Genomic DNA, 23331 nt, shown 5'->3' on the forward strand with positions numbered 1-23331 from the left:
CACTTAGAAAACAATTTTTGACTATTGTGTACAATTTATGCCTCTACAAACAGACTGTATTTTTTTAAAAATCATGTGGTCAAACAGAAAAATTCTTCTTGAATTATAACTTTTTTGAGATAAAAAGAAAAATAAGATTCTTTGTGGAACACATAGCATCCAAAACACCACTATTTTCAAGGCAGTTTCCATGTGAGCTTTAGTTAAAGCAACAGCTTTTGTGTGGCTCAAAGTAAAGAGTGATTCAAATCACAGTTTTTAACAATGATATAAGGTGGATATTTCTTATTAAAATAAATCTCAAGACAGATACAACTTAAGGATAATAAAAATTCTTCAATTTGGGCTTATATAGATGACACTGACATCTGTCTATTCAATTAGTTTATACGAAAATTGTTGAAGTTAACATTTTCTGTGGCACAGTTGAACTTGAACGAAATATTGTTCAATGAACTTATTCATACTGATTTTAGTCAGGAGAATTGTGGGCAATTTTAGTCAGGATATAAATTTAGATCAGAAATACGAAAAGATCCAAAAACTTTCAGTCTTATGTATGTGCTATTCAATTTAGGTAAAAAACTCAATCTGAAAGCACAGGGGTTAATTCTTTTAATACACGTGATCAATTTTCATGGGCATTACTGAAAGCCACAAATATGATGAACAAGATTCAACTCAGAACTCAATGTTTGAAGCTATTAAGATAGTAATGAGAATATACATGGTGCCATAACCGCACTGTTTGACACATACTGTAAAATAAAACCTGAAAGATTTTATAATGTGAAGTTATTTCAAAGTCTATCATAAATACCATTTTAAAAATACCTGTGTACAAGTCTGGAAAGCACCATTTGATAAGTCTATTAACTGAGGATTATGTGATACATATGAATTTTAGTATTACAAAATAATTTGGTTTCTTCAAATTTGTCGTAAATATTATTTATCTGTGAATTTTTTTAATTTATTATCCAGAGTGGTATGGCAACTTAGTTTCTTCATATCCTCATCAAATTACCAGGTAATTTATTCCTGCTTCAATAACATGAATGCTTAATCTAGGATGAAAATAAATTAATAAGCTATCTACAATATACTTTAGCAACTAATTTTGCTTTTAGCAATATTACCACCTTTTTTCTTTTAAAGTATGAAGAACAAAAAGAATGTCATAAAACCTCACTAATTTGAGATGACAGTGTAAAATATGAATTATGAAACAGTGAAATCCCTTTAGAACATTTCTATTTGTGAGGAACAAGTCTAACATGTTATGCAACTTCGCTATTTAAAATTTTCAGCCTATAAAGATAGTTCAGAAGAGACAGTCCAATAACTCACAGATTATCTAAATTTCTCTAATAATAACGTATTTTCTAGTATGATTCTACAGTATTTTTCATAGGTTGTTTGGCTATATTTAAATTACAGCATATACTATTAAAGATACATTAGAGAGAAGGCTATCTTAGAAATCAAGAGACTCACATTTTTCTAGACCTCATTTTGTCCACTTTTTTATTTTCCATCTGTAAAATAATGTTGGACTAGATCATCTTACCTAAGGTTCTACCCCATATTATTCTAAATTATAACTGAGTAAAATGAGATAAATTAAAAAAAAATAACTAGAAATAAGTATAAACATCCAAATTCTTTAAGAAAGAAAAAGTAACACACTGAAGAAATCTATTTCTTGAGTTTTATGTTAAAAAAAAATTACTGCTTCTCCTTATTATCTGTAAATACATTTGCAGAAGCGGAAGACATTATTCAAACTGTAAATTTCTTATTAGTGAGGTTTTACCACAAATGTTTTACTCTTAAGTGTTTGTATAAGTTTTTAAGTTAAAACAACTATCCATAAACTCATGAATATAGAAAATTAATTTAGACAGAAAGTAAAATTATTTGAAGTACTATCTTTTATTTTCTATGTCAAATTATATGTAATTGAACATGTTCTTTTCACAAATTATAAAAACGAAACATCTTAAACAAGAAGGAGCTGGGGTAGGAGGACAAAGACATGGAAAAACATGAAGGCCTCTCTTATTGTTCCATTACCATTCTGTTTGAAGTAGTTTCAGGACGATGAGATCTCACACCTTCTAGTCAGAAATCAGATGACCTCAAAACAACCTCATTTCAGTCTTAGGCCTCATGTCTTTCTCTTAAAGCTAAAAATAAAAATACATATGAATGAACAAATGATTGTGAAATGATAATCTAGCATGACACTAAGAAATATAAAACTATCAGAACTAATTTATTCACAGAAGAATGAATATGTACACATCACCACACACAGCATTCAATGATATCTAGTATTACAGGTTTTTGCCAGTATTTTTCTTCCCCTTATCATTTGTGTACAATGAAAACTTACTTGTTTTAAAAATCAAAAGATGTATTTCACATGTTAATTTTCTTTTTTGCTGTTAACCAACTCCCTACAACAAGCAAAGATTACTTTTAAGAAAATGAGTACACACCTTGCAGTGGTACCTGCTTTACACAGAAACTAAGTCAAGAATAAACCAAACGATAAAAAACACTTGTTTCTCCAAAACAAACACCTAATTTACTGCTGCTAATTTTAAACTAAGGTTGAACCTAACAACACAACAAGATGAACAAGAAGTTTCTGAAGTGAAGGTTTGGGTATTCCCCGCAAAGGAGCTTTTTTGCAAGGACCACAAAGTCAAAGCTCTGGTAAATTTCTCCTAAGGACACAAGCAAAATGTGGATTAATATGAATCTCTAACATTTCCACCTTCCAGCTCTAAGATTCTTTAGTAAGTAAAGAGCACCGGCTTCCTTTACCTTCTTAGTGAACCTTTTTTTCCTATAAAATTTTTTTCCTTATAAAATTTCCTTATAAAATTCTATGTTATGATGACAAGGTGATATGGGAGGTGGGGAGGAAATAGACTGAGGAATAATGAAGCTAGAATTTCAAAATTAAAACATTTAAGATCTGTAGAACAAAGAAAGATACGCCATGTTAGATGCATATTGTGTAACTGAAATGGCACAAAAGTTGTTCTTTTTTCCTGAAAGAGGCTTTCTGATTGAGTAAAAAGTCTGGCTGAACAAGCCAAGTGGGCAAATGCAGAGTATCCATTCTGGAAAATCCAGTCATCAGCTTTCCTTTTGTGGCAGCATAACAATTCAATGGTCCAATGAAATACCAAGAACGATCAAGAATGATGCTGACTGGGTGTGTACTTTAATAAAGCATCAAGAACTATATAAATCAAATATGTATAATAGAGAGGAGGGGAAGCATGGCTATCAGAAGGCAGTCTCCTTCAGCTAAGACATTTCTTTTCACTTCAGTTTGGTAACTTTATTTATCTCTAGTTTTGCAGACACTGATGGGTAAGATTCTTCCAGGGCTCCCTAAGGATCCTCCCAATTCCCCAAGAAATTCCCCAACAAAGTCACTCAGAAACCCCAAATCCGGGAAACTAATTATCTGATTTGTTTACCTAATACTAAATTAATCCAAAAAAGAACTCTGCTTCCTTTAGACAGTACTATTACTTCCTAAAAGTCATTCTATTCCAAATTTAAATTATAATTATCCTGCTTCCACCTATTTTTAACAAAGACTATGGCATCCAATTCCCTTTTAGAAATTATTTTAGTTTTAAGTACATTATTCAACTTCTAGGGATCAGTTTTTTTAAATGGAACTTTTATTTACATTAAAAGGAACAATACCAAACAAGCAAGTAGAGGAGAATACAAATAAATCTGCTAGAAAACAAAATTCTGGCCAAACACCTTAATACTTTACACCTTGGCCCAAAGTAGGATATGTTGGAAAAGTTTCCTAAAATGACTGACAAAAACGAGGTCTGTTTCAATTCAACTGCTCTGTATTTCACATTTAGTTCTACAAGACCTTACAAAAAAGTAAATTTGTTTTGTTGAAGTTTAGTGCTATAGGAATATTACACATTCCACCACTAAAGACTCTGTGAGACAACTCACATCGTGGCATGATGGCGATCCAGAATTCCCAAATGACATGTACGACTAGAGTCAACAAACTCCTGAAGATCCTACCCAAAGGTTTCAAGTTCAGGATCAGTAACGGACTTATATGGATGGGGTAGGAAACTAGCCTAAATAAGCTGCATTGGGACACGTAGCCTAAGTTGCACTGGGATGCAATTCTATAATTTTTGTATAGCTCAGCAATTGTTTCAGATATGTTAGCCTTTTGAGGAGGGTTGGGATAAGTATCTCCCATCAGTTCCTGTAACAATGACCAGCATATAGTAGCCAGTCAAAAATACTCCCTTTAAAATGAGTTGAAATCACTACAGATTTTACAAGAGACCATGTGAAGAAATTCAAAATGATGTTTTGAGGTATTTAAAATTAAGTTTGTATGTCATGATAAAATAAAAAGGAAAAGGAATATACAGACATGTTCTACCTCCTATTTTTCTAAAGGAGTCCATTTTTCTCAACAACATCCTTAAGATAAATTATTAATTTCTTCTTTTTTTCTTAAGAAAATCCATTTTATATAATAGCTTTAGTCACAATCTAGCCTAAAACATGTTAAGTCATTGCAACAGTGGTAGTTTTGAAATTGTACAGCATTTTCCTTTTCTTTGGGACAACCCCCATTACCAATACAATTTAGCACCTCAAATATTGCAACTTGTCTTAGACACACAGGTGGGGAACCTGTGGACATGAGGCCACATGGGATGCTGCCTTTCGACTGAGTCCAAGTTTTACAGAACAAATGTTTTTATTAAGGGGATTTGTTCTGTGAAGTTTAAATTCAAAAGGCCACACTTGAGGTCCCAGAGGGCTAACAGATTTCCCCTTGCCCCCATGTTTGGAGAATTGTCCTAAGCCTTGAGAGATTAAGTGACTTTCCCAGTGAGCCTTTATGTGTCAGAAGGACCTAGTGAATCCAGGACTTCTTGACTTCGAGACTAGCTATCTGCTATACAAAACTTCCTCTCTATTTTGTTTCTTTACTATTTCATATACTGAGAGTCTCTGCAGGCATTTAAGCAAAATCATGTCCTGTTGGACACTGGAAGACAAAAGAACAAGTAAGTGATAAAGGCCATCATTAGAAATTTGCTTGACATGAAAAGTCAAAAAGATAACAAGGTTCTACTTGGATTAAGAATCAGAGCCAAGAAATTAGCATCTAAGTCTAGAGGGCAGATATAGTCAGAAATCCTGAAATCCTAGGGCTTCACATAGGCAGAAAGGTTTTGGGTTTCAAGTAAGAAGGCCATGTTTCAAGCATTCCGGAATGCAACAAAACTGGTTAAACTAAATAATTATTCATTTGTTCTGTAAAGGGAAAGACTGTAATGATAGGAATTTATGATAGTTAAGAGGCAGACAATGATGACAGAAAACAGAGAGAATGTAAAAGACATAAAAAATGTCCAACAATATTATTACTGCTTAAATATAATCCAGTAATAGAAGTTGTAAGTTATTTTAAGTAAACCATCTGTAGAAGATTACATTTGTGTAAACTACTACTAAACACAAGCAGTTTAAAGCAGGGGCAATAAAGTTCTTAAAACAAACTCAAATGAAAAGCTGTTTGATCTTGTCTTCTCAAGTAACAGACTCTTTGGTATTCCAAAAGTTTCTTTCCTATGTTCTAAGAGAATGCTTATGCCTTTATCAACATCTTAATAAGAAAAGTAGCTTTCATCTATACAGTCTTTTTTGGTTTAAAAATGTATCTCCAAAAAACACTAGGTCCCTCAAAAACCTAAGAAGCAAGTAGTTTATAAAACTTTGCCAAACCATGGAATTATTTTAATTTGATAATAAAGCACACATGGAGAAACCAAATTGGAGTTAGCCACTGCCATGTATCATTTGTGCAGCACCCTGTTCGACCTCGAGTTCAAAGGTTCCCCACCTGTGCATCTAATACAAGTTGCTGCATTTGAAGTGCTAAATTGAATTGGTAATAGGAGTTATCTCAAAGAAAAGAAAAAAAATGCTGTACAATTTCAAACCTACCACTATTGCAATGACTTTTTGTTTTACATTGTGACTAAAACTATTATAAAAAAGGATTCTTTTAAGAAAAAAAGGGAAAGAAATTAATAATTTACCTTAAGGATGTTGTTCAGAAAAACTGACTCCTTTAGAAAAATAGGAGGTAAAACATGTCTGTATATTGCTTTTCTTTTTCATTTATCATGACATTCAAACTTCTGAATATTATCCAATTATCTACCTTTGCACACTGGTACAAAAAAATGAAGCAAAATAAAAGCCAACCAAAGTAAATGGACACATACTGAAAGAGCTTGATTTCAAGATACAAAAATAAAATAATTGTTTGAACTCCATAATAAGACTAAAAAGTTGGTTTCTGATTGGTCTGATTGAGTCAATAAGCATGCTCAATAAGGCATCATACTTAAATGAATACACAGAGCATATGACTGACAAATATCTAAAAACAAATAGATGGATTATATGTACTTGTCTACTATAACAACTTTTTTCAGCAAGCAGCCCCTTAAACCCTTTTGATTGTCCCACAGGGTTTCATGAAATAGTTATTTTCACACCACTCTAAACAATATAGATAATATTTAAAATACTTGGTACTTTACAGGACTGCCCTTCTGCTACTATTAACCAATTTGGCCAGCTGAGCAGGAATAACGTGGAGGGAGAGAAAAATCTATTTTCATATGAAAAAACAAACTCAAAATGAGAAGACAAATGAATAAATTCAGTATGTATCAATAGAGGAAATGTGTTCATTTATATTCTGAGTAAAAATATAAGCTGATTTTAATGAACCATTTAAGTTGTAAAAAGAAAGTGGCATATGCCACATATATAACTAAACTAAAATATTCCAAATGAATATTCTTGAAAATTTGCTTCAAAAGAATTTCCAGAAAAGCTTCCAATTGCATTTACATGCAGACATCCTTGTGTCAGTGCTATAAAATGCAACACAGAAAAATTCTTGCTATTTTTTTTAAGTAAGCCTTTATAAACATTTTCTGTTCTAAAACTAAACTGAATCCATTGACTGTCTTACTTGGGAAATCCACCCAAATTAACAAAATGTATAGAGCTGTGTCAGAAGACCCTATAAAGAATACACCAAAAATATGCTTTCCCCTTTTAGGGCCTTCCACGTTAGCACTCATCAGTTTTCTTAGAAACACAGACTACTTAAAACCATGAAGGGAGCTGAGAAATCAACTACATTATAGCCTCTTTTCAATCTGCAGATGAGGACACAGACTGAGAGGTGAAGGGACTTGCCCAAGGACATACAGAACAAGGGGCAGACCCAAACTGCAGCTGCTGAAGCCTCATCCAGCCTGCTCTCCTTTGCATTGCACTGTTGTTCCCAGCCCTCCAAGACTCTTAGATTTACTCTACAAGTCTGACAAGCTGCCATGTTCATTCAAACAAAGGTGCATCCTTTGAAGACTGGGTGGAATTCTCTTTGAAAGAGATGACTGATAGACACATACACACAAATATTTAGAGAGAGATGAGAGAGAGAAAAGAGGAGAGAGAAAAAGGGGAGCGAGGAAAAGAGAGAGGGAGATGGGGGAGAGAGAAAGAGATGAGAGAGAGAGATATCTATAGAGGAGAAGAAAAGCAGAGGGGAGGGGATCTGTACTAGTTATTTCATTACTGTAAGAAACTTCCCTGGAGTAACTCCCTCCCCATTGCAGCAATGAAGGTCTATACCTTTCCTGTAAGTTTCAACTCATATTCTTGGAGCAGAGGTTCTGAACCTGGGGTCTGTGAACTTTTTTCAAAGTACTTCAATTTAACTGGCTTTCATTTTATTTCATTTTAATAATAACTGGTATTTCATTTTATGACTGTAAAAATATTTTTCTGAGGAGTCCATAGGCTTTTACCAGGGTTCAGAAAACAAAACAAAAAAGATTAATAACCCAAAGGATTGTCTAAACTAATGATTGGTTAAGTGACTTACCTATGGATCACACAGTCAGTATGTATCTAAGGTGGAACTTGAACCCCAGTCGTCTGATATTGAAGCCAACCTTCTTATCCAGTACCAATCAATATCTCCCCCTACTACTCATCTCTCTCTCTCTCTCTCTCTCTCTCTCACACACACACACACACACACACGACAAGAAATCAGTATCATTTTGTTTTTAGTTTGATTATAGGATTAAACTTCCTTCTTCAGGAAAAGCTAGCCCTAACAACTACACCAGACTAATATAGTCTCTTAAGTCTAGATTACTTAGTGAATGAACAGATTGATAAGACTCTATCATTTAGTAGCAGATACTTGGAATAAAATAATCATAGGATTATAAAGGTTTTTTTTAAGGCTAAGTTCCTCTTTCTAGCATCTGGAAAAGGGGTGGGAGGGGCCTGACCAGAGGCTAAGTTCCCCTTTCTGGCAGCTGGGAAAAAGTGGGTCAGCCAAAGGTTAAGTTCCTCTTTCTAGTCTAAGTGGATAAGCTCCTTTTTTCTTCTTGAGCCAGAGATGGAGTAATGGAACATTCCAAGGTTGGCAGTTGGAAAATGGGGAGGATATGACTGCTAACTCCAAACCACAAGTTCCTCTTTCCCAGTAGGCTTTCTAGTTATAAAAGGGCAGCTGGGTGGTGCAGCAGATACAGCACCAGTGCAGGAGTCAGGAGGACCTGAGTTCAAATCTCACCTCAGACACTTGACACTCAATAGCTGTGTGACCTTGGGCAAGTCACTTAACCCCAATTGCCTCATCCTGGGTCATCTCCAGTCATGTTGATGAATATTTGGTCACTGGATTCAGATGGCTCTGGAGGAGAAGTGAGGCTGGTGACCTGCACTGCCCTCCCTCAAAGCAAAGTCAAGTGCAAGTCATGTCATCATTTCTCTGATGGCATGGTCTTCTTCGGCAATGAAGGATAAACACATCTAGTTATAAAAGGCATCACCTACAGGACTGCTGGGTTAAGAAAACCTAGGGGAAGTGTACCAGTCATCTCCAATTGGATTATGTTCAAAACAGGTTTCTATAATATTTTTGATTCCTCTGTTATAAAAGTCAGCTCAGTAAATCACTCCTTATCTCTAACATCTGAGGAGTTAGGTGACCTGATTTGATATGCAAATACTAGCTTTGCAAATTAAATCATAGATGCTTGGTAACTTTATCTTCAGTTTCCTTTTATTTCAGGTAATTCATTTTAACACTCACGCACATTTTTTCATTGAAAAATAATACCAATTATAAATTTTATTCAAGTTTTATGCAAGCCAAATTTGAGAGAGTAAAGTACAGTACCCATTCAAACTAATGATAATTCTAGACTCCAGAGTAAAAGAAAACTTACCATGACTTTGTCTAGTACATGATAACTTGCCAAAAAAACACAATTGCTCTCTATTTATATTTTAGGTAGGCTAAAAACTCTTGAAGAAATTGGTATTTACGGGAATAAAAGTATTCAATTTTCTGCTTGAGTCATTTAGAGCAGGTTGTAAAAGAATGTAATCCCTACGTTTGGCAAATAAAATTGTTCTATTTTCATTATAGCAATAAAAATCCACTTTGTATATATCTATTGTTCTATAATCTGTACAAAAGCCCTTCTGTCACCATTTCTCCTTCCATCTAGAAAATATCAAAGTCTGTCTTCCATCTTTATCACTGCATACATGAGATTCTTAACTAACATGCACAATACTGTAGTATTTCTCAAAGACAGTCCCAAAGACAAAGACAATGCAAACACATTAAGACCTCATGTAACTAGGACTCATCAAGCAAATACTGACAAGTCATTAGTCACCTTTCAAGAGTGGAACAAAACTGGCCAGTATCAAAGTCAATGAAAACAAACAAGCATTGTTGTTGTTGTTCAGTCATTTCTACTGTGTACAATTCTTTGTGACCCCATTTGGTCTTTTCTTGGCAAAGATACTACTCTGGTTTTCCATTTCCTTCTCCGGCTCATTTTATAGATGAGGAACTGAGACAAACAGGGTTAAGTAACTCTGCTGAGGGCCACAGCTAGTAAGTGTCTGAGGTCACATTTGAACTCATGAAGAGATGAATTTTCCTGACCCTAGGCCCAGCACTGTATCTACTGGGCCACCTAGCTGCCCAAGACCAAAAGTTTAGTTCTAATAAAGTTCAGAGTTCAAAAAGCATTGTAATTAGATAAGTAACCAGACAACTGTAAAATCTGAGATGGTTGAAATACTACGAGGTCATTTGAGATTAATAGAGGTGGAAAGGAAGCAGCAAAAAAACGGCGAGAGATAACAGGTGCCACCCTTCCTTCTTTCCCCTCTCTCACTCCCTTCTCTAAAAGAAATTCAGACACAAGCAATGAAGCAATAAAAAAGAAAAGCCAAATTAAGACAAAAGCTGTGAAAGAAAGATACTCAAATTCTTGCTGAATGATCAGTGGCAAAACAACTAAGAGAACAGGAGAGCATCTCATTAAGTATAAACAGTCCTGTGGTTAGGATTTGGATAAAGGGAGAGCTGCTCCAATTCTTAAACGAAATAGGTAACCTCTGCAGTAGTTTATGTTCCCATCAGATAATTTAAAGGGCATCTCAAAGTCCCATGTGTGCTCAAAAATAGCTTCTCTTATAGTTGAAATTCCTGCCATTTTTACTAATGACTATGTCATCTAAAGGCAGTCCTTAATTGTTAAAAAAAAAAAAAAAAAAAGGAGGTCTGCAATAAATGTTCATTCACAAAAATGTATAGTGCACCTCTTAAGACAACACAAAAACTCTTAATGGCATCCTTTATCCCTTAATATTGGTATTATAAAGGGATTCCAGAATGTTCAAAAAAAACTAATAAGCACATTTATAAAATTTTAAAACTGACTTTTTGCTAAATTTTACTGTTAATAAATTATTAATCACACTGATTAAAAAAACATAGTATTAGCCTCCAAATGAGAGGTTACTGATAGATTTCCAAATGAAAAATGTTCTGCGAACTTGTGTACATTACACACATTTGTCTCAGATGACAAATCAGTGGAAAAGAACATGAACAGAGTTTATTTTCTTCATTATAACCAAATAAAGTTTTTGCCACCACCCCACACTGCTACATTAGGTCACTTTATATAGTTTGGCAATAAAAATGTTTAGCTATTAGATATTTTTCTTTCCTCATAAAAGTGATTTAGAAATCCAATAACTGAAAACATTCATTGTACTCTAATTCTGCTGTGTCCAGATGAGAAACATAAGCCAGAATACAATATATTCATGATGGTGAAGATTTCACTGGTCAGATACTATATTCACAACACTAGTCTCTAAAACTGATTTTGATTTCATCCCAGTTTCATACTGGTAGCCCAGAAGACTCTTAGGAGATTGCTCAAACTATCCAAAGAGAAGAGTTAAATGTCTCTTAAAGAATACATGTATAATCTGTCTTTGCCATAATACCAAAATACATGAACATTCAAATGTATTTCTGCTGTGGCTGCCAAATGACGTTAATAGGTTTTATCCAATTCTTTTATTTAGGGACATCCACAGAGTCATTTAATCAATACTGACTGAACTTGATAATTAGGGAAATGCAAATTAAAGGAACTCTGAAGTTCAATCTTCCACCCATCATTTTGGAAAAGATAACAAAATTGAAGGGGAAAAAAACAATATGATGACTGTTGGAGGGTCTGCTAGAAAACAGGCACACTAATGCACTGGAGATCTTTCTCTATCATGCCCCAGAAACCTATTCATCCTGAAAGCTCACTCCAGCTCTTTAATTCATACACTAGAAGGACTCTCTGCAGCCTCTCCCAAGGATTAGACACCCCCCTCCAAAAAGCAAGCCTTGAAAAAGGAGAAAACTCTGTAATGCAATAAAAAAGTAAAATTCCAGAAGAGCAAAGATACTCAAAGCATGATACTCACCTCCAGACAGGGGGAAAGGATGGACTCAAGACATAAACTGAAACTTTTTTTTTAACATGGCCAGTTCAAGGCTTTGCTTGATTATGCATATTTGTTATGCAGTAATCTTTTACTTTTCTTTGCTCAAGGTGAGTCTAGAGGGTAAATTTGTGTTAATTGAAAGAAAATATAATTTGATTCAAAATAATAGAAAAATCACCTACTATGTACAATGAACTATGTTAAAAGCCTTGGTAAGTAAAACGATAAAAAAGATGCTTTCAATTTACATTCTACTAAAGGGAGAAAAATTTTACAGTATTACAGTAAAAGTGGCATGATAATTATAAAATGAAGTGATTACAATACTACATTTATATTCTGTGCTATAACACAGGTAGGGGTATTTTTATGCCCATTTTATAGAAACTTTGGAAACTTTAATAACTTACTCAGGTCACAAGGCTACTAAGTATCTAAAGCCAAATTAGAATGAAGATGTTCCTGACTCTAGGCCCACTGCTCTATCTATTACACAACCTAGATACTTTGAGTAAGTGGTTTCCTGTTATTCTTACACTTAAGATTCGTTTACTGACTTATTATACATCCTCTTACTCCATGGTGCCACACTCCACCAAACCAGTCCCATACTCATGACTAATGACCATTCTTTCATCAAATCCAATTATCTACTCCTCAGTTCTCATTCTTACCATCTCATAAATCTTATAAACCTCTAACACTGGGTGATTTATGAAGTAGAGTATGTGTTGCATACGTTAACTATTAAATAAAAAATAGATCTCTATATATCTCCACAGTTTTTGAAACTCATACCAAAAGTTCAAAATAAATATCCAACCATAATAAAAAAAAAAAGGTCAAATAATTTTTAGAAAATTATAGTATGGGGGGCGGAGCCAAGATGGCAGAGTAGAAAGACCCACATACACTAGCTCTTTTCCCACAGCCCACAAAATATCTGTAAAGAAAGACTCTCAACAAATTCTAGAGCAGCAGAAGCCAGAGAACAACAGAGTGGAAGAGATTTCCAGCCCAGGATGACCTGAAAGGATGATGGGAAAAGTCTGTACCACCTGACACGGAGCAGAGCCCAGTCCAGCCTTGGTCATGGGGCACAGCACCTGGAGGACCACCCAAGCAGGCTTCTGAGGAGGAATCCCCAGCTGCAGTAGCAGAGGTTTGCAGATCCCTCAACCCACAGGCACCAAAGGTCAGTGAGAGGATTTTTTCAGCTGACTTAGAAGGAAGAAGGGTCTTCCCATAGCCCCGACCTCAGGTGGCGGCTGCAAAGGCCAGATCAGGCAGCACCAGCTCCCACAGCAGACCACATCTATTGTTAGATTGTGAAACCCCTGGGGGAACTGAGCAGCTGATCTTTATCTCACACTGAATGGCAACCCTGCTCCTGACTAAAGTCCTTGGGGGAATTGAGCATATTATCTGAATCTCAGCCCCCAGTGCTGGTTTGGTGGAACTGGAGGCTGTGGAGAGGAAACACTACTCAGAGACTTTGGGCACAAAAGTTTCTGGCTGCTCCCAGACGAGTGTGCAGGCTTGACTGTGCCACCTTGGAGGAACTGAGATTTTACAAATCCCCAGAGTATACCATATTCTTGACAAAACATCAAAAAGTCAATAACTGGTTGGGAAAATGCCCAAAAAAGGGAAACAAAAATAAGATTATAGAAGGTTACTTTCTTGGTAAACAGATACCTTCTCCCATCCTTTCAGGTGAGGAATAACAAAGCTTACCATCAGGGAAAGACATAAAAGTCAAGGCTTCTGTATCCCAAACATCCAAAATAAGTATTCAATGGGCTCAGGCCATGGAAGAGCTCAAAAAGGATTTTGAAAATCAAGTAAGAAAGGTAGAGGAAAAATTGGGAAGAAAAATGAGAGAGAGGCAAGGAAATCATGAAAAGTGAGTCAATAGCTTGTTAAAGGAGACCCCCCCCCCAAAAAATGCTAAAGAAAACAACATCTTTAAAATTAGACTAACTCAATTGGCAAAAGAGGTCCAAAAAGGCAATGAGGAGAAGAATGCTTTAAAAAGCAGAATTAGCCAAATGGAAAAGGAGGTTCAAAAGCTCACTGAAGAAAACAGTTCTTTAAAAATTAGAATGGAGCAGATGGAAGCTAATGACTTTATGAGAAACCAAGAAATTATGAAACAAAACCAAAAGAATGAAAAAAATGGAAAATAATGTGAAATACCTCACTGGAAAAACAACTGACCTGGAAAATAGATCCAGGAGAGACAATTTAAAAATTATGGGACTACCAGAAAGCTATGATAAATTAAAAAAGCCTATACATCATCTTTCATGAAATTATCAAGGAAAACTACCCTGATATTCTAGAACCAGAGGGCAAAATATATATTGAAAGAATCCACCAATCACCTCCTAAAAGAGATCCAAAAAGAGAAACTCCTAGGAATATTGTAGCCAAATTCCAGAGTTACCAGGTCAAGGAGAAAATATTGTAAGCAGCTAGAAAGAAACAATTTGAGTACTGTGGAAATACAATCAGGATAACACAAGATCTAGCAGCTTCTACATTAAGGGACAGAAGGGCTTGGAATATGATATTCCTTTAAGTCAAAGGAACTAAGATTAAAACCAAGAATCACCTAACCAGCAAAACTGAGTATAATACTTCAAGGGAAAAAATGGTCATTCAATGAAATAGAGGTCATTCAATGAAAAGACCAGAGCTGAAAAGAAAATCTGACTTTCCAACACAAGAATTAAGAGAAGCATGAAAAGGTAAACAGGAAAGAGAAATCACAAGGGACTTACTAAAGTTGAACTGTTTACATTTCTACATGGAAAGATAATATTTATAACTCTTGAAACTTTTCTCAGTATCTGGGTAGTTGGAGAGATTATACATACACACACACATACACACACACACACACACACACACACACACACACACACACACACAGACCGAGAGACAGGGAGCAAAGGGTGAGTCGAACAGGAAGAGACCATATCTAAAAAAATAAAAGTAAAGAGTGAGAGAGGGATATATCAGGAGGAGAAAGAAAGAAATGGAATGGGGCAAATTATCTATCATAGAAGAGGCAAGAAAAAACTTTTCCAATGGAGGGGAAAGGGGGAGAGGTGAGAGGGAAAAAGTGAAGCTTACTCTCATCACATTTGGCTCAAGGAAGGAATAACAGGCATACTCAATTTGGTATGAAAATCTATCTTACAATACAGGAAAGTAAGGGAGAAGGAGATAAGCAGGGTGGAGGGGAGAATGGAAGGGAGGGCAAATGGGAGGAGGGAGTAATTAGAAGTAAATACTTTTGGGGAGGGACAAGGTCAAAAGAGAGAATAGAAGAAATGGGGGGCAGGATAGGATGGAGGGAAATATACACACAATATGACTATTATGGAAGTCATTTGCAAAATTACACATATATAGCCTATATTGAATTGCTTGCCTTCTCAGTGAGGATGGGTAGGGAGGGAGGGAGGAAGAGAAGTTGGAACTCAAAGTTTTAGGAAAAAATGTTGAGAATTGTTCTTGCATACAACTGGGAAATAAGAAATACAGGTAATGGGATATAGAAATTTATCTTGCCCTACAGGACAAAAGAGAAGATGGGGGATAAGGGAAGGGAGGGATGTTAAAAGGGAGGGCACATTGGTGGAAGGGGCAATCAGAATGCAAGGCGTTTTGGGGTGAGGGGGAGAGATGAGGAGAAAATATAGAACTCAAAATTTTGTGGAAATGAATGTTGAAAACTTAAGAAAAAAAGAATGTGATGGAGAAAAAATGCTAATGATGTAGATTGAACATAAAAGTGTGCTGTACTTTTAAGGGTCTGGTGTTTACTAAGTTGCAAAATTATGCTAATATTGATATCTATCACTGTTATAAAGATCTACTAAGTTAATAAGTTAAAGATTGTGAAAATACTTCATAACCATAACAAAATTATATGACTATAAAACTTCTAGTCAAGACTTATCACATTTTTTGTTCTTAATTTAACAAACACAAAAAACCTATTTCTTCCAAAGCAGACCAGAAAATGGTTATGTGAAACCACATACATCCTACTATTTTTAAAGTACATAATAAATTTAGCATGCTACTTTCAAAGCTGTCCCGGTTATCAGTGTTTCCTTCTGAAGTTCTTTCTGCTCTTCCGTTCATTAAAATTAAAACTATCCATTTAAAATGTTTTAATGGCCTTCTTTTCTTTCTTTTTTTTATTTAGCCACACTATCCCTTCCCCTAATATCCTACCCCCTTCAAGTTAAAAAAAAAAAAAAAACAACTCTCCTCCTAACAAATAAATATAGCTACTGTGAAGGGCTTTAATGAGTTTCTCCCAAAGAAGTGTCTGTAGGAATGAGGCCAAAAAGAATAGGAAATTGAGGGGATACCCATCAGTTGGGGAATGGTTATACAAGTTGTGGTATATGATCAAAAGTCTACTATTGTGCTGTAAGAAATGATAAAGCAGAAAACTTGGAAGACTTCCATGAACTGATGAAAAGTAGAGTGAGCAGAATCACAACACTGTATGTAGTAACAGCAACACTGTGCAATGAGGAATTATAACTGACTTAACTCTTCTCAGAATAAAATGATCCAAGGCAATTTCAAAAGACTCATGATGGAAAATGCTAGTGATATCCAGAGAAAGAATTGATGAGAATGTGAATGCAGATTGAAGGATATTATTTTCACGACTGCCTTTCATTTTGCAAACTGTATTGTTTTGGGGAGGAGGCACTGTTTCTTCTTTCACAATATGTCTAATGTGGAAATAGTTTTACATGACTTTACATACATAATCTACATCAAATTGCTTACTATCTTAGGGAGGGAGGAGGGAAGGGAGAGAGACGAAATTTGGAACTCAAAATTTTATGAGAAACGACTCTTAAAAATTGTCCATACATGTAATTAGGTGGAAAAATACTATTAAAAAAAAGTAAGAATAAGCTCTTCTATCAGCGATGATGATGAAAAGAAGCTGACTGGTGATCTACCTAAAGTTGGACCGAAAAGCAGTAGCAGAGGAAGACATTTGAAACTTAAGTTGATGACCTGGATGCAAAAGAACACATAAATGACGTAACGGTTACTTCAGAACTGATAGGAGGACAATTACAAAACACATTTCACACAAATACTTAGATCTAAGTAAGTGGAAAAAACATCAGATGCTCATGGATAGGCCAAGGTAATATAATAAAAATGACAATTCTACCTAAATTAATTTATTCAGTGCCATACCAATCAAACTACCAGATAATTATTCTCTAGAGCTAAAAAAATAATATCAAAATTCATCTGGAAGAACAAAAGGTCCAGAATATCAAGAGAACTAATCAAAAGAAATGCTAGGGAAGGTGGTTTAGCCCTACCACATCTCATATTGTATTATAAAGCAGCAATCATCAAAACCGCTTGGTACTGGCTAAGAAATAGAGGAGTAGACCAGTGGAATAGGTTAGGTACTCAAGACACAGTAGTCAATGAATATAGCAATCTACTGCTTGAAAAACTCAAGGACCCCAGCTTTTGGTAAAAAAACTCACTATCTGACAGAAATTGCTGGGAAAACTGGATAACAGTGTGGCAGAAACTGCGCCTAGACCAAAGCCTGACACCGTACACAAGAATATCCAAATGGTTGCATGAAGTAGGTACAAAGATTGATACTACAAACAAATTAGTAGAGCAAGGAATAGTGTATTTCTCAGATTATGGAGAATGGAGAAATTTATGATCAAACAAGAAATAAAGAACATTATAAAGTTCAAAATGGATAATTTTGATTACATTAAATTGAAAAGGTTTTGCACAAACAAACCCAATGCAACCAAGATTAGGAGGGAAGCAAAAAACTGGGAAAGAATTTTTGCAACTAGTATCTGTGATAAAGGCCTCATTTCTAAAAATATATAGAGAAGTGAGTCAAATGTACAAGAATACAAGTCATTCCTCAATTGATAAACGGTCAAAGGATATGAACATAAGTTTTCAGAGGAAGAAATTAAGGCTATCTATAGTCATAAGAAAAAATGCTCTAAATCACCATGATTAGAGTGATGCAAATCAAAATAACTTTGAGGTACCATATCACACCTGTCAGACTGGCTAACATGACAAAACAGGAAGATGATAAATGTTGGATAAGATGTGGAAGAGTTGGAACACTAATTCATTGTTGGTGGAGCTCTGAGCTCATTCAACCATTCTGGAAAGCAATTTGGAACTATGCCCAAAGGGCAACAAAAATGTGAATACCTTTTGATACAGCAGTATCGCTTCTGGGACTCTATGCCAAAGAGATCACAAAAATGGGAAAGAGCCCCACATGTACAAAAATATTTATAGCAGCATTCTTTGTGGTGGCCAAAAACTAGAAATCAAGGGAATGTCCATCAATTGGAGAATGGCTGAATAAATTGTGATATATGAATGTAATGGAATACTATTGTGCTATAAGAAATGATGAACAGGAAGACTTCAGAGAGACCCGGAAAAACTTACATGAACTGATGCTGAGTGAAAGAAGCAGAACCAGGAGAACTTTGTACACAGCAACAATCACAGTTGAGAGGGATTTATCTGGTAGCCTTAATACCTCATTGAAATGCATGGACTTAAAAAATTTCCAATGGACTCTTGAGGCAAAATGTCTTCTACATCCAGAGAAAGAACTATGGAATGGGATTGCAGATAGAAACAGACCATTTTCTTTTGTGTTTTGTTTTATTTTATGGTTTCTCCCATTCATTTTAATTCTTCTATGCAGCATATATTTTATAGGAAATGTGTAGAACCTATATGAGATTGCACGCTGTCTCAGGGAGGGAGTGGGGAATGAGGAGGAGGAAGGGGGAAAAAATCTAAAACATGGAAGTGACTGCTGAACACTGAAAACAAATAAAATAATTTAATTTTAAAAAAAATAGGGGGTGGAGCCAAGACCACCCAGTGAGAGCAACTACTCACCTAAGCCCTCAGACAAACTCCTTCAGGTACCTCTAAAAAGAGAATCTGACCAAATTTTGGAGGTGCAGAATCCAATAGGAGACAGACTGTGGCAGACTCACAGATCAGGACAGACTAGAAGATGGACAGGAAGGATCTGTTCCCCGGGGGTGAGTCCACAGCACACAATGCAGCGCATACGTGGCTAGTCAGGAAACCCTCCAGGTGGTCGCAGGCAGCAGCAGCAGGGAGTGGCAGCCCAGGGCAGGAGACCAACAGAGCCAAGTGAGTGATAGCCACTGAGCGCCAGGTACCAGGTGCAGCCACCCCCAAGATTTTCAGCGCGCAGATTAAACATCTGTAAGTCACCTACTTGATCTTCTGCGAGCCAAAATGGTGGAGTGATTGGTAAATCCTCTCTCCCCCTTCTCTTATTGACCTTGAAAGAACCATAAAATATTTCCCCAGAAAAATCCTGAATCAGTGGGAACAGCTGAAGAGGCAAACAGTCTTGTAGTGCCTGAGACTAGGAAAATAGATATGGGGGATTCTTCTTACTGTGGCAGAGGCTAACCAGAAGGAGAGGAGCTCCAAGGGTGGAGGAAACTCACATTAGGACCCAGGCATGAGCTGAGCTTGCCTTCGCTCCAGCTCAGCTGAGATCTCCTGTGACCAGACCACCCCTCCCCCACACTTAACAAGCTAGCCCCAGGGCTAAGCCAGAAGACACAAAACAAAAGGAAAAACAAAGGCACCAGCCCTTAGCTTTCTCATACTAGCAGCTCAACAAGTTCTCCAGCTTCTAACTGAAATAGCCAGAGGCCACCACACACAAAACCTTGACATCACAAGCAAGAAGCAAAGGAGGAGGGAAAAGACCATAGAATCTGTCTATGGGGACAAGGACCAAAACATGAATACCAAAGAGGTCAGTATTGAGACTGTACTCCCATCTGAAACTTCAGAAGGGACTATGAACTGCTTGCATGCACAGAGAGCACTCCTGGAACAGCTGAAAAAAGAAATAGAAGAAAAAAAGCCAATGATTTTCAAAGTATAAAAAAAGAATTCACTAAAGAGAACAGCTCTTTAAAAAGGAAAATTGAAGAAATGGAAAAGGAAGTACAAAAACTTACTGGAGAAAATAATTTCTTAAAAGGAATAATTGGACACATAGAAAAGAAGATGCAAAAGTTAACTGAAGAAAACAATTTGATGAAAATTTGAATTGGACAAGTAGAAGCTTATGACTCTATGAGACATCAAGAATCAGTCAAACAAAATCTAAAGAATGAAAAGATAGAAGAAAATGTAAAATATCTAACTGGAAAAACAACTGACCTGGAAAATAGATCCAGGAGAGAAAATTTAAGAATTATTGGCCTACCAGAAAGCCATGATGAAAAAAAAGAGTCTGGATAATATCTTCTAAGAAATCACCAAGGAAAACTGTCCAGAAGTGCTAGATCCAGAGGGCAAAATAAAAAGAATCCACTGTTCACCTCCCAACAGGGATCCCAAACTAAAAAAAAATAAAAAAATAAAAAAAACTGTAAACTAAAAGAAAAGAAAAAGAACTGTTAAAGAGGTACAATCCCCGATCTAAAGAAATGCCTCAGAGAGCAGGGATATCTGGGGAAAGTGGGATTTTCTCCAACCATCATTGGTTGCCAACAGCAATGCTTTTGTGTGTATGTGTGGGTGGGAAAATAAAAATGTTTCAAATTCAAAAAGGGTTTTTTAGACTGATAAAAAAGAAAAGCAAACATGCCCACGTATTATTCTCTCTAGCCTTATTCCCCCACCCCACCCCAAAAATCACATAATCAAATCATTATAATTCCTGTATACTGAGGAGAAATGGTAGAGTACAACTAATATGCAGCAGCAAAAACACTCTTCTACCTTCATGGTCACATCCTTTCAATATACAAATAATCTGTTTAAATAAATCAGAGCTATTTAAAAAATGTTTTCAGAGCTGTAGAACAATACTACTGTTGTGGAAAGTAAGTAAAATGAATCATATGATCATAGATTTAAAGCTGGAAGGAGTCAGAGAATATCAGTCCAACCTCTTCGCTTGCAGATGGCATTTCAAGGCATGCCCAATGTCACACAGCTGGCAATTGGCAGAAACAAGCTTTGAATGGAGGTTCAAACTCTCACATTATACTGGTAAAAGAGGACCTTTTAAGAATGTGCAGATTAACCAGATATGGTAAATCCAGTCTATTTTTAATTCCTCAAGCAGTGCTGAGACACAGTTGTTGAAAATACAAAACAAATAAGACTTTTATTTGATTTTGAATACACAAAATTTTCTTCCACATGCTGCAGGCTTATCTTTTTGAAAATGTTTCTCTTAGGCAAATACTAAAAATGAGTATAACTTCCCTGATATCCACCAAGCAGCAATTTGATAAAGAAGCCTTGAAGCATGCTGAATAGTAAAGACAATCAGGGATTCAAAACATGCCAGAGATCATTTTCAAAGCAATTGTTAAACAATTGCTTTCCTCTTCATGATTAAAAAAAAGCCTATTTAATTGATAAAAAAAGATTCAAAACTGGTTAAGCAGACCCCCAAAAAGCCAGTAATAGATAAATGCCAACCTCAAGGAAGGTTTCTGCAGTTTCTCCAGACATCTGTACTTAGCCTTTTCATGTCCAGCATTTTTATCAACAAATAGAAAGTCTACATATGATCAAATTTACAATATCATAAATCTAGAGTAGATAATCAACATATTAGATGACAGTTCTTTTTGGATCTTTAAATTGCAAGAACAATGGGCCAAACTAGTAAAATGAAATTTAGTAATAACAAATGTAAAATCTTACACGTAGGCTAAAATAATCAATTGCATGAGTAATGGATAGGAGAAATATAGTGAGGTAACTGTTTGTATAAAAAATGATCTGGGAGTTTTGGAGACAAGCACAGTATGGGTCAAAAGTGTGTTATGGCTATCATAACAAACAACATAATCTTAAACTCCACTAGCAAAAACTTTCCAAAATAGGGCAGTCAAAAATCATGGTTTACTTTGCCTCTGTCAAGATACATGAAGCACTATTTAGTTCCTGGTGACATATTGTAGGAAGAATATTTGTAAAAGCTAGCATTTATACCCTAGTTCAGGCTTGCAAAATGCTTTACATATATTATTCAATTCCCCACAATAACCTTGGGAGGCAGTTGCTATTATTATCTGCACTTCACAGATATGCAGTGAAATCAGAGCAATTAGGTGAATCACTCAATTTCACATAGCTGGTAACAAAAATCTAAATCAGGATTTGATTTGAACTCAGAGTCTTCCTAAGTCCAAGTCCAATGCTCTATTCACTATATCAATTAGCAGCTAACATGATGAACCCACATGATGAAATTATTTCTACTAGGTAACTGACAGCACATGCACACATGCACATGTGTACATGTGCGCACACACACAATATCACTAAATATTTCTGGAATGCAAATTATTATTGACTCTAAAATAATCCACACAATATAGGTGGCAGTATAATAGAATTGTGCTAGATGTCTGTGTCAATGTAAAGTCTATTTCAGCAATTATAGACCGATCCAGGTGTAGCCAGTGTGAAAAATATTCACAAGAAAACTAGATGAAGAAAGGTAACAGGACAGATAGGGATAGGCAGGATATAGATAAGTCTTTTCATTTCCTAAAAGGTTATTTATTGCCTCGAATGCCTGACCCTAAATCTATCACTCTGTCATTCAGTTAGAAAACATAACACTAATTCCACAATGACATACCTGAATTTGATGTTTCAGGTGTTGAGAATTTTGCATTTGGAGATATCTGATTTTATTTTGAAAGTTTTTTGAATCAACACATTTTTTTTATACTGGCTTAAGCCTTTCAAAAGAAAGAGATTCCAATACTTTTTATCTTCTTTGCTAACTTGCAAAAAAAATATTTTAAACAAAACTGAAAATAGTATGGAACTGTGCCTCTCAACTGTTTCTGTCATAAAATGAAAAGGTTGGGGGGGGGAGGAGAAGGAAGAGAAATATTAAAATCTGACATATTTTTAAATGTCTCATTTCATTCCCGAGAAATTTAAGGATAACAATTATACCTAATGCATTATATTAGAAAGTGAAATTAAAAAATTCTGTCATATTGTAGGGATCCTCAATCTTTTGGCAAATATTTTTAATTTGTCTCCCTCACGAAAACTTCTTAAGGAAACAGATACCTCAATTTTGTTGCTCCATCTCCAGCACTAGGACAGTGCTTTGTACAAAGTAGGTATTTAATAAATGAATTCTTGTTGGATTATAAGAAGAGCTCTGTTCTACTCCACCTACCTCCCCTAAACTCCCCCCGACACACACTTAGCTCTGTAACATTGGGAAGTCATTAATTA

At 35.6% G+C, this 23331-nt stretch overlaps 1 protein-coding gene across 2 annotated transcripts in view; it reads right to left on the reverse strand.

Moving 5' to 3' along the window:
• LOC140520706 (XK-related protein 6-like) overlaps positions 1–23331 on the reverse strand; it is a 94455-nt gene that overhangs the window by 615 nt on the left and 70509 nt on the right. For both annotated transcript variants that reach the window (XR_011972613.1, XR_011972614.1), the window contains one exon: positions 2077–2189. The gene's annotated coding sequence lies outside the window, so the exon portion shown is untranslated. The remainder of the gene's footprint in view (positions 1–2076; positions 2190–23331) is intronic.

Source organism: Notamacropus eugenii, chromosome 1 (assembly GCF_028372415.1).
Source record: "Notamacropus eugenii isolate mMacEug1 chromosome 1, mMacEug1.pri_v2, whole genome shotgun sequence".
Lineage (NCBI taxonomy): Eukaryota > Metazoa > Chordata > Mammalia > Diprotodontia > Macropodidae > Notamacropus > Notamacropus eugenii.